This window comes from Gossypium arboreum, chromosome 4 (assembly GCF_025698485.1).
Source record: "Gossypium arboreum isolate Shixiya-1 chromosome 4, ASM2569848v2, whole genome shotgun sequence".
NCBI classification, from domain to species: domain Eukaryota; kingdom Viridiplantae; phylum Streptophyta; class Magnoliopsida; order Malvales; family Malvaceae; genus Gossypium; species Gossypium arboreum.
The window spans coordinates 103201605-103212087 of NC_069073.1; the positions used below are offsets into that span (position 1 = coordinate 103201605).

Below are 10483 nucleotides of genomic sequence, written 5' to 3' on the forward strand. Positions count from 1 at the left end.
AAACATATAAGCATGACTATAGTGAGAACTATGAATATAAATAAAAAATCTGCCAAATAAAACCATAAGAATCATAAAATTAGTAAAAGTGATGAATAAAATAGAGAGAAATGAGTATACAAACGCTAAAAAGATGAGAATGAGCGTCGAAAATGGAGTTAGAGGTGGCACACGAGCGTGGCAGGGAGACCGTGTGGACTTGCAGCGGTTAGGGTTAGGGATTTTAGGTGAAGAAGATTATGAATAGTGAAGGGTATTTATAGATTTTGGGAAACACGGCCAGGGGACATGCCCGTGTTCCCCAATTTTTTGCCCGTGTGATTCGCGAATTTTGAATTTGGAAGCGTCTAACATTTGGCCCACGCCCGTGTTCCTTGGGCATGTGGGTGCCCACAGCCGTGTCGCACAGCCATGTCTGTCTTCTTTTGTTTCTCCCATGCCCGTGCATGTAGGCCCACACCCGTGTTAATCTGACAGGTTCGACCACGGGTTATAGACACGGGCGTGGCGAATGCCCGTGCTATTTTCTCAGGTTTAACCACAGTTCTACGACACGGGAGTGTCGCACACCTGTGTTGTTTTGGAAGATTTGCCCACGATCCTAACGCATGGCCGTGGCAACTTATCGCATCTCGTGTTGGGGAAAATTTTGCCCTTTTTTAACATGGCCTAAGGCACGCCCGTGTGCCTGGCCGTGTGTGCTTTAGAAAGCCTGCGTTCCATGAGTCGGTTAGTATGTTAGATGTTAAAACTAAAATTTAAAGAAATTAATATTGTTAGTGCTCAGGTTGCCTCCCGAGAAGTGCTTATTTATAGTCTAAGCTCGACTTACCTCTCTGGTGTATGATCATGGTGGATCAAGGAGTTTACACTCCTCATCCCTGCTATAAATTTTATCAACATAAGGTTTAAGACTAGTACTATTTACCTTGAACATGCCAAATTTGGGGTGATTTACCTCAACCGTACCGTATAAAAAAATGCTAGTTACTGTAAGAGGGGTTTCTTCATTCGGTTTAGAAGTGGCGATTTGAGGATCTGCTGCATCTAGTAGTACTTTGTCTCCAGCTTGAACTTGATTTGGTGAGGCATTGAGCTCGTTCTGGCGTAGTTTTGGTTTATCGTGTTTTCTTGGTTTAAATGTCAGTCATTCATTTAACTCCTCGATTCGTAACCTTTGTTCTTCATAGGTAGATTCTTTTTTGTGGATTAAACATGGCTGATGTGTGCCTTTCGAACTTATTTCTTGCAAAATAGGTTGCACTGTATGATCAGTCTTAGTAGAACAATTTGTACAATCACCTTCAATTTTCGATGTGTTGTTCGGGTTGTGAGCTTGAAGGTTGATTGTTTCGTCTCCTACACGAAGTGTGAGTTCACCTGTGCCAACGTCAATAATTGTTCTAGCAGTTGCTAAAGAGGGCCTTCCCAAAATTAAAGGAACATTATTGTCCTCTTCTATGTCTAAAACAACAAAATCAACTGGGAATATAAATTTGTCAATTTTAACAAGTACGTCTTCAATGACACCCCTAGGAAATCTAACAGTTTTATCTGCTAATTGAATGCTCATCCTAGTTTGTTTGGGTCTCCCTAGACCTAGTTGCTTAAACAATTTGTAAGGCATAACATTGATACTAACCCCTAGATCAACCAACGCATTATTAACATCTAAACTACCAATTAAACAAGGAATCGTAAAACTCCCTGGATCTTTTAGTTTGTTGGGTAGCTTATTCTAAAGAATGGCTGAGCAAACCGCGTGTGACCTTTTAGCTCCACATGTGACCTTTCATCTAACTTTCGTTTATTTGCTAGAAGCTCTTTTAAAAATTTGACTGCGTTCGGCATCTGTGAAAGTGCTTCAATAAACGGTAGGTTAATATGTAGTTTCTTTAAAAGTTTAAGGAATTTACCAAATTGCTCATCGGAGCGGTCTTTCCTTGTCGCATTGGGGTATGGCACATGAGGTTTATATTTTGTACTTACCAATTTTTGTTTGTTTTGGCCTACCTCTTTCTTACCTTCGCTTACCACCGGTTCTGGCCTTGGTTTTGCCACTAACCCTTCCTCATCTTGAATGACAATTGTTGAGTTGCTCCCTTGGGTTGGATTCAGTGTTGCTTGGCAGGCTACCTTGTGGTCTTTCGGAAATCAACTTGGCGAGTTGTCCAATCTGAGTTTCAAGCTCCTGGATTGATACTTGTTGATTTTTGAGTGCCATCTCGGTATTCTGAAAATGAGTCTCTGACACCGAGATGAATTTGGTTAGCATCTCCTCAAGGTTAGGCTTTTTCTCCTGCTAGTATGGTGGTTGCTGAAAGCCTGGAGAGGGTGCTGGTTTCTGATTTCCTTGGCCTCCCTATGAAAAATTTGGGTGATTCCTCCAACCTGCATTGTAAGTATTGCTATAAGGATTGTTTTGAGATCGAGGATTATTACCCATGTAATTTAACTGCTCGTTCTCCATGTTGTGGCCATAAGGAGGGTATTCTGAATTGCTCGATCCACTTCCATTTGCTTTGCACTGCATTATTGGGTGAACCTGTGAAGAACTAAGAAAACCATTAATTTTCTTATTCAAGAGTTCTACCTGATTAGAGAGCATGGTGACCGAATTGACATTATAAACACCGGTTGTTTTCGTTGGCTTTGTCCTCATGACTTGCCATTGATAGTTATTCAGTGACATCTCCTCTATAAATCCATAGGCATCTTTAGGTGTCTTATTATTGATGGTTCCTCTAGCGGGTGCATCAATTATCTGCCGAGTCGAAGGATTCAGGCCATCATGAAAAGTTTGAACCTGTAGCCAGAATGGTAACCCATGGTGAGGGCATCTTTGCAAAAGGTCCTTATATCTCTCCCATGCATTGTAGAGTGTTTCTAAATCCATCTACACAAAAGAAGCGATATCATTATGTAATTTAGCCGTTTTAGCTGGCGGAAAATATTTTAGTAAGAACTTTTCGGTCATTTGTTCCCAAGTAGTGACTAACCCTTGTGGTAACAAGTTCAACCATTGTTTAGCCTTATTCCTTAACGAAAAGGGAAACAACCGAAGGCGGATGGCGTCATCAGAAACGCCATTAATTTTAAAGATATCGCAAAATTCTAGGAAATTTTCCAAGTGAGCATTGGGATATCGTCCTGCAAACCATCAAACTGAACAAACTGTTGTATCATTTGAATTGTGTTAGGTTTCAGTTCAAAGCAATAGCAGGTCTAACTATACTTGACTCAGTTCCTGTTAAATTAGGTTTAGCATAATCATACATAGTACATGGAGTAGGATTCTAATTTACTGGATCAGTAGCAATCGCAGGAGATAGCGGATTTTCTTAGTTTTCAGCCATATCCTCGATTGTGGTTGAAGTATCATCCTCTTGCTCATCCTCTATGTATCTTAGGCTTCACCTTATTTCTCTTCAGTACCTACGAATTGTGCGGTCGATCTCACCGTCAAAAAGTAATGGTCTTGACGGGTTTCTTCTGGTCATAAACTAGAAAAACATGTCAGAAGAAAATAAATGAAGAATTAAAAAAGAAAATAAAAATTTAAATTGCAATAAAAGTAAAATGGCTAAAGTAATAAAAATCGAGTGTTCCTAATATCTTAGTTCCCCGGCAACGGTGCCAAAAACTTGATACGTGATATTCGTAACAGGTTTTAAATATTTATAATGAATTGTTCTTGAAACTAACTATTATCACGATGAAGGCAAATGTACCTATTGAATAGTAGTATAGCTTTAGTAAGACCGGATTATCGAACCCAAAGGAACTAAAAGTACTAGTATCAACTTTCTTTTTATTATCTAGCCTAAAAAATAAAAGGGTTTTGTTTATCTAACTAATTAATTAAACTAAGAAATCACAGAAAAGAAATTAGGGGAAATACTTTTTGGAAAACTCGATTGATTAAAACAATACCTAAGGAAAAATTCACCTAGACTTCACTTGTTATTTGACTCTGAATCGGACGATTTATTCATTCAACTTGTTCCGTAGAGATCCCTAAGTTATATTGTTATCTCTCTCGAGACTAACAACGTCTAACCCTAGATTGAATAATTGAAATCTTTTTCTAAATAATGCCCTAGGGTTGCATTAACTCGATCTATGGATCCCCTTATTAGGTTTCACCCTAATCCGACAAAATCTTGTCACCCTATCTCTAGGCGTGCAACCAACTCCGCTTAATTATGATAAATTTACTCTTAGACAGGGTCTATTCCTCCTCTGAATAAGAGCTTTAACTTGAGTCAATATCCTGAAATATCAAAACAAGAATTAAGAACACATAATTAAGAACAAGTCAAATTTTTATCATACAATTTAGATAATAATAACAAGATCCGTCTTAGGTTTCATTCCTCTTAGGTATTTAGGGGTTTTAGTTCATACTAATGAAAGAACACATCTCAAAAGAATAAAAATAACAAAACATAAGAACACCTAAAACTCCTGAGGGAATTTGAAGGGAGATCTTCAGTCTTGATGGTGAATCCGGCTTCTAAGATGGATCGATCGGCTTTCCTTGAACAATTCCTTGCTTCCTCCTCTCCGTCCCCTATCTAAGTGCCTCAGCAGGTGTAACACCCCGATCCCGAGACCATCACCGGTGTCGGACACGAGGGGTTAACAAGTCAAGTCCACATATTTTGCCTACCAATTTGACATTTCCAGTCGGGCTGGAAAACTGCATCACTGTCGCCTTAAAAATCATATCTCGAGTTTCAAAACTCGGAAACTGGTTTCGTAAATTTTACCTGAATTTAGACTCATTTATCCATCCATGGATTTATTTCTAGAATTTTTGGTCGGGCCAATTGGTACAGTTTATTAGTTAAAGTCACCCCTGTTACAGGGATCGACTGCTCTGACCTTCGCGCGTTACAACTGGAATATCTCTCTGTACAGGGATTTAATACTGGTGCTGTTTGTTTCTAATGAAACTAGACTCAAAATGGAATCTGCACATATAAGGCATGACTCCTAATTATTTCTGGATAATTTATAGTAAATTTTTAAATTTGCGACAGGGGACCCAGAAACCATTCTGGCCCTGTCTCACAATAGCTTTAATATCTCTTAACAAGTAACTCCTATGACCATTTCGTTTCTTCCATCTGAAAATAGACTCATCAAGGTTCATTTACATAATTTACTTACTATTTAATTCTACTTATACTATTTTTAGTGATTTTTCAATCGCATCTCACTGCTGCTGTCCGCAACAGTTACTACTGATGAACTATGCCAATTTCATGAATCTTTCCTTGGCCTTAATCATCCATCATACATGACACAAATTATGGCCACCTTATCAAAATTAGAGTTTCTAAGACTCGTGGCTATAGGTTCTAGCATCCCACTCGGCGACCACATAGGCCATTTTCACATGGCTTAAAGTTTACAACCCACAGTTCGACAAAATATAATAGCCTATACATGCCAAATGTTCTTCAACAACGAAGACAATACCACAAGATTTCAGCCGGTGTGATGACTTCCACGACGGTTCCAAGCACATAAGCGAGGCGAATCCAAGGGACCTAAAATGGGTGACAAGAAAGCACAAAGTGAGTTTATAACTCAGTAAGTCCTAAGCATTCGACAATCATCCATCAATAAAATTATCACAACATGAAATAATGTACGAGGCTAGGTACTCCATCCATATCGAAAATATACCATAGTTCCTCGGACCTTTCGGTTCATTCTCATACCAATTCACCCAATGACATTTTATATACTGTTCAATAGAATAATAGAGGCATTTCCATACATCATCTCATTTCATAATAATCATGCAATCAAATGAACTTTCATCTATTCCACGATACTTTATTTACGGGAATGCAATTGAAATCATCACATAGATTTAAAACTTACCAACTCAACCCCGAGCATGAACATAGCATCTATTAGCCATGAACTCAAGGTACTTACTTTTTCCGCTGTCCGTACTCAACTCGATAAAGTCACCCTTTCCGTATAAATATTCAATCGAAATATATATATAGAGTTTGCACACATAGTGCTTAATACTCGATCACGCACACTTAGTGCCATATATTCAGCTCGCACACTTAGTGCTATATAATCAAACTCGCACACTTAGTGCTGTACAAATTTTAAACCCGCACACTTAGTGCCAATCTTGTCACCATGCCCATTTAGACCCGCACACTTAGTGCGAAATCAACAACTCAATACATCATACCTCTTTTCTTTTCATTCAATACCTTCAACACCACATACATACATGTATATAAATTTATCATTCCTTTCGGCATAATTACATAGACATTATGTCTATTTAAATCAATACCAAATACATGCTTAGTGACTTACCTCGGATGTTGTCGAACGTCTTCAACGGCTATTCAATTACTTTTCTTTCCCTTATCCAACTTCGATCCTTTAAGCTCTTGAGCTTGTTTAAGAACAATTGAATTCATTTAATTCCAATTCAAATAGACGATTTAATATAACACATGTATATTATAAGGTTGAGGTACATATGACTTATTGGTTAACTATCAAACACCATACGCATATATACATATATTCTCTAGTCATGCACAACCCAACATCTTACTTGGGCATTAACAACTTTATAGATATATGCATATCTATGTTAAGGCGAATATATATATTTAACACATTCTACAATTATGGTTATTTATAATGACTAACACCGTTTTATCTCAAGTCACACTCATAAACACATCCATCCAAATACATTCGTACTTAAACATTATTCGGACTTAACACTCATATCACATTTATAAAACTACAAGCGAATATACCTATACTTACATTACTTAAACATCAACCCTCAATTTCTTTGACAAAGCACATTCCGGAAATGATAAGACAATATAACAGCCTTTAATCCAACTTATAATTCATTTACATCACATTCCAAGCATTCACTCTATTCTATCACTTAAAATACAAACATTACTCAATAACTTCCTAGTTCAAATTCGCAATTTCACATACACACACAAGCGATTTCTTTTCCTACCACCCAAACCACCTATATGAACATTTAACTAACTCATACTTCACCCATCCACAATTACTCATTCAAACATGAAGAAGGTAATCAAATTTCTTCACTATCAACCATGGCCGAATGCTTCATTCACCACCCAAAACCAAAATTTTAGCATGGGCTAATTGAAGAATTTAGTAAATAACTTAAGTTAAGCTAAAATCCCAAAATCTAACAAGAATTACTAACCTTGTTTTTGAGCTTAAGATGACCGAATGCCATATCCCCCTTCCTTCTTTAACTTTCGGTTCCTAAGGTAGAAGATGAACACCAATATTTTTTTTTTTCAATTTCCTTTCTTCTATTCGGCCAAGGCACCCAAGGATGAGCAACAAATTTTTTCTTCCCCTTTTTTTCTTTGTTTCTCACGGCAAAAGAGCATCCACACCCATTTTTTTTCATCATTATCTTTTTTTTTTCCATTTCTTTATTCTCCCTTACATCATGCACTAGGCCAACATGTCTAGGACATGTTTTCCTTGCCCATCACCTAGTCATGGCCGGCCACTCACCTTAGGAAAAGGGGTTATTTGACATGCAAGGACAACCCTTTTCCCACATGTATTAATAGGCTACCTTACATTTGCCTAGCACATTTCTAAATTTTCTCACATAAGTCCTAATCACTAAGATTCACCTATAATTAAGCAAAAAAATTCAATAAAGAAATTATCACACATGCATATTCACATATTTAGACAGTAACTATCATACTCAAATAATTTAGTGACTCAGTTTAGCGGTCCCGAAACCGGTTTCCGACTAGGGTCACTTTAGGGCTGTCACAACTCTCCCCCACTTAAGAAATTTTCGTCCCCGAAAATCTTACCGGTAAATAGGCTCGGGTATCGCTCTTCCATAGAGTCCTCAAGTTCCCAAGTGGCTTCTTCCATTCTGTGTTTATGCCACAACACCTTCACTAATGGGATTTTCTTATTGCGCAACTCTTTTACTTCACGCATCAGAATGCGAACCGGCTCTTCTTCATAACTCAAATTAGGTGAACCTCGACCTCGGATGGAGTGATTACGTGGGGGACGGTCAGACCTATATCGTCGAAGCATCGAGACATGAAAAACATTGTGAATCTTTTCGAGCTCAGAGGGCAAAATCAAACGATACGCGACTGGACCGACTCGTTCGAATATCTCATATGGCCCGATGAACCTCGGGCTCAATTTGCCCCTACGGTAGAATCGAGTATCTTCTTCCAAGGCGAAACTTTAAGAAACACTTTATCTCCCACTTGATACTCAATGTCTTTTCGTTTTAGATCCGCGTACGACTTCTGACGATCGGAGGCTATCTTCAGATTTTCACGGATTACTTTTACTTTCATTCACATCTTTAATCAAATCCACTCCAAAATTCTGTTCTCACCGAGCTCGGTCCAAAACAATGGTGTACGGCATTTACGCCCGTACAAGGCCTCGTAAGGCGCCATCTTAATAGTTGATTGAAAACTATTGTTGTGGCGAATTCAATCAAAGGCAAATATCTTTCCCATGAACCACTAAACTCAAGGATGCAACATCTCAACATATCCTCCAGATTTGAATTATCCGTTCGGATTGACCATCGGTTTGGGGATGAAAGTGCTAAAATGCAGCTTGGTACCCAAAGCCTCTTGCAACTTCTTCCAAAATCGCCGGTAAATCTCGGATCTCTATCCGACACGATGGAAATAGGCACCCGTGTAGTCTCACAATCGAGAAAGCGTACAATTGGCTAGTTTGTCCATTGAAAAATCCGTGCGTCCGGGGGACAAAGTGAGCCGACTTAGTCAATCTATCTACAACGACCCAAATCGCATCCTTCTTACTTGCTGACAATGGCAGTCCGGATACAAAGTCCATTGTGACTCGATCCCATTTCCACTCGGGTATCGTGATCGGCTGAAGTAATCCCGATGGCACTTGATGTTCCGCTTTCACTTGTTGACATATTAAACATTTCGAAACAAAATCAGAGATGTCTCGTTTCATACCATGCCACCCAAACCGACGTTTCAAATCGTTGTACATCTTCGTACTCCCCGGGTGGATTGCCATTCGGCTACAATGGGCTTCATTTAGAATTATCGAAATAAGTCCCGAATTCTTTGGAACACACAGACGACTTCTGAACCTCAAACAATCGTCATCATCAATTTGCAACTCTGATTCCTTGTTCAGAACACACTCAGCCCGTTTTGCAAGCAACTCCTCATCAACTTTCGAGCTTCCGAATTTGATGAGCCAACAATGGTTTGGCCTTTAATTCGGCTACTAACACATTGTCGGGTAGGATAGACAAGTGTACATTCATCGCTCGTAAAGCAAACAGTGATTTCCGACTTAAGGCATCCGCAACCACATTAGCCTTTCCCGGCTGATAATCAATGACGAGTTCATAATCTTTTAACAACTCGAGCCATCGTCTTTGTCGCAGATTTAAGTCTCTTTGAGTCATCAAATATTTGAGACTTTTGTGATCCGAATACACATGGCACTTCTCACCAAATAAGTAATGTCGCCATATCTTTAAGGCGAATACGATGGCAGCCAATTCGAGATCATGGGTTGGATAATTTTTCTCATGTGGCTTTAATTGTCTCGACGCATAGGCCACAACTCGACCTTCTTGCATCAATACGCAACCTAACCCAAGTAGGGAGGCATCACTATAGATGACAAACTCTTTGCCGATTAAATTTGTACTAGAACTGGAGCTTTCGTCAAATGGGTTTTCAATTGGTGAAACTTTTCGACACTTTTCCGTCCATTCAAATTTGACATCTTTCAAGCGGTTTTGTCATGGGTGTGGCTATCATCGAGAATCCTTTTACAAACCGTCGGTAAGTAACCGCAAGCCCCAAAAGCTCTAACGGTAACATTCCTTGGAGGTTTCCAATTGACTATGGTCGAAATTTTTCGGGTCCACCACCGACACCGTCACGGACACCACGTGCCCCAAAAAGCTAACCTCTTTCAACCAAAATTCACATTCTTGGAACTTGCGTATAAACGCTTATCTCGTAAGATTTGCAACACTAGCCTTAGGTGTTCAGTATGTTCAGTTTCATCTCTCGAATAGACCAAAATGTCATCGATAAATACAACTACGAACCGATCCAAGTATGGCCTGAAAATTCTATTCATTAAATCCATAAACACCGCAGGGGCGTTAGTGAGCCCAAACGGCATCACCAAGAATTCGTAGTGACCGTACCTTGTTCTAAAAGCAGTTTTGGGTCCGTCCGATTCTCGGACCCTCAACTGATAGTACCCCGACCTCAAATCTATCTTTGAAAACACCGAGGCTCCCTTTAATTGATCAAACAAATCGTCAATTCGTGGCAACGGATATTTATTCTTTATCGTCACTTTATTGAGTTGACGGTAGTCGATGCACAACCTCATGCTTCCGTCCTTC

At 39.1% G+C, this 10483-nt stretch overlaps 1 non-coding gene across 1 annotated transcript; it reads left to right on the forward strand.

Moving 5' to 3' along the window:
• The first annotated feature begins 2822 nt into the window (after window positions 1-2822).
• On the forward strand, window positions 2823-2928 carry LOC128291969 (small nucleolar RNA R71). Its single transcript, XR_008281952.1, has one exon. It is a non-coding gene; the product is annotated as a small nucleolar RNA R71 (small nucleolar RNA).
• The last annotated feature ends 7555 nt before the right edge of the window (window positions 2929-10483 follow it).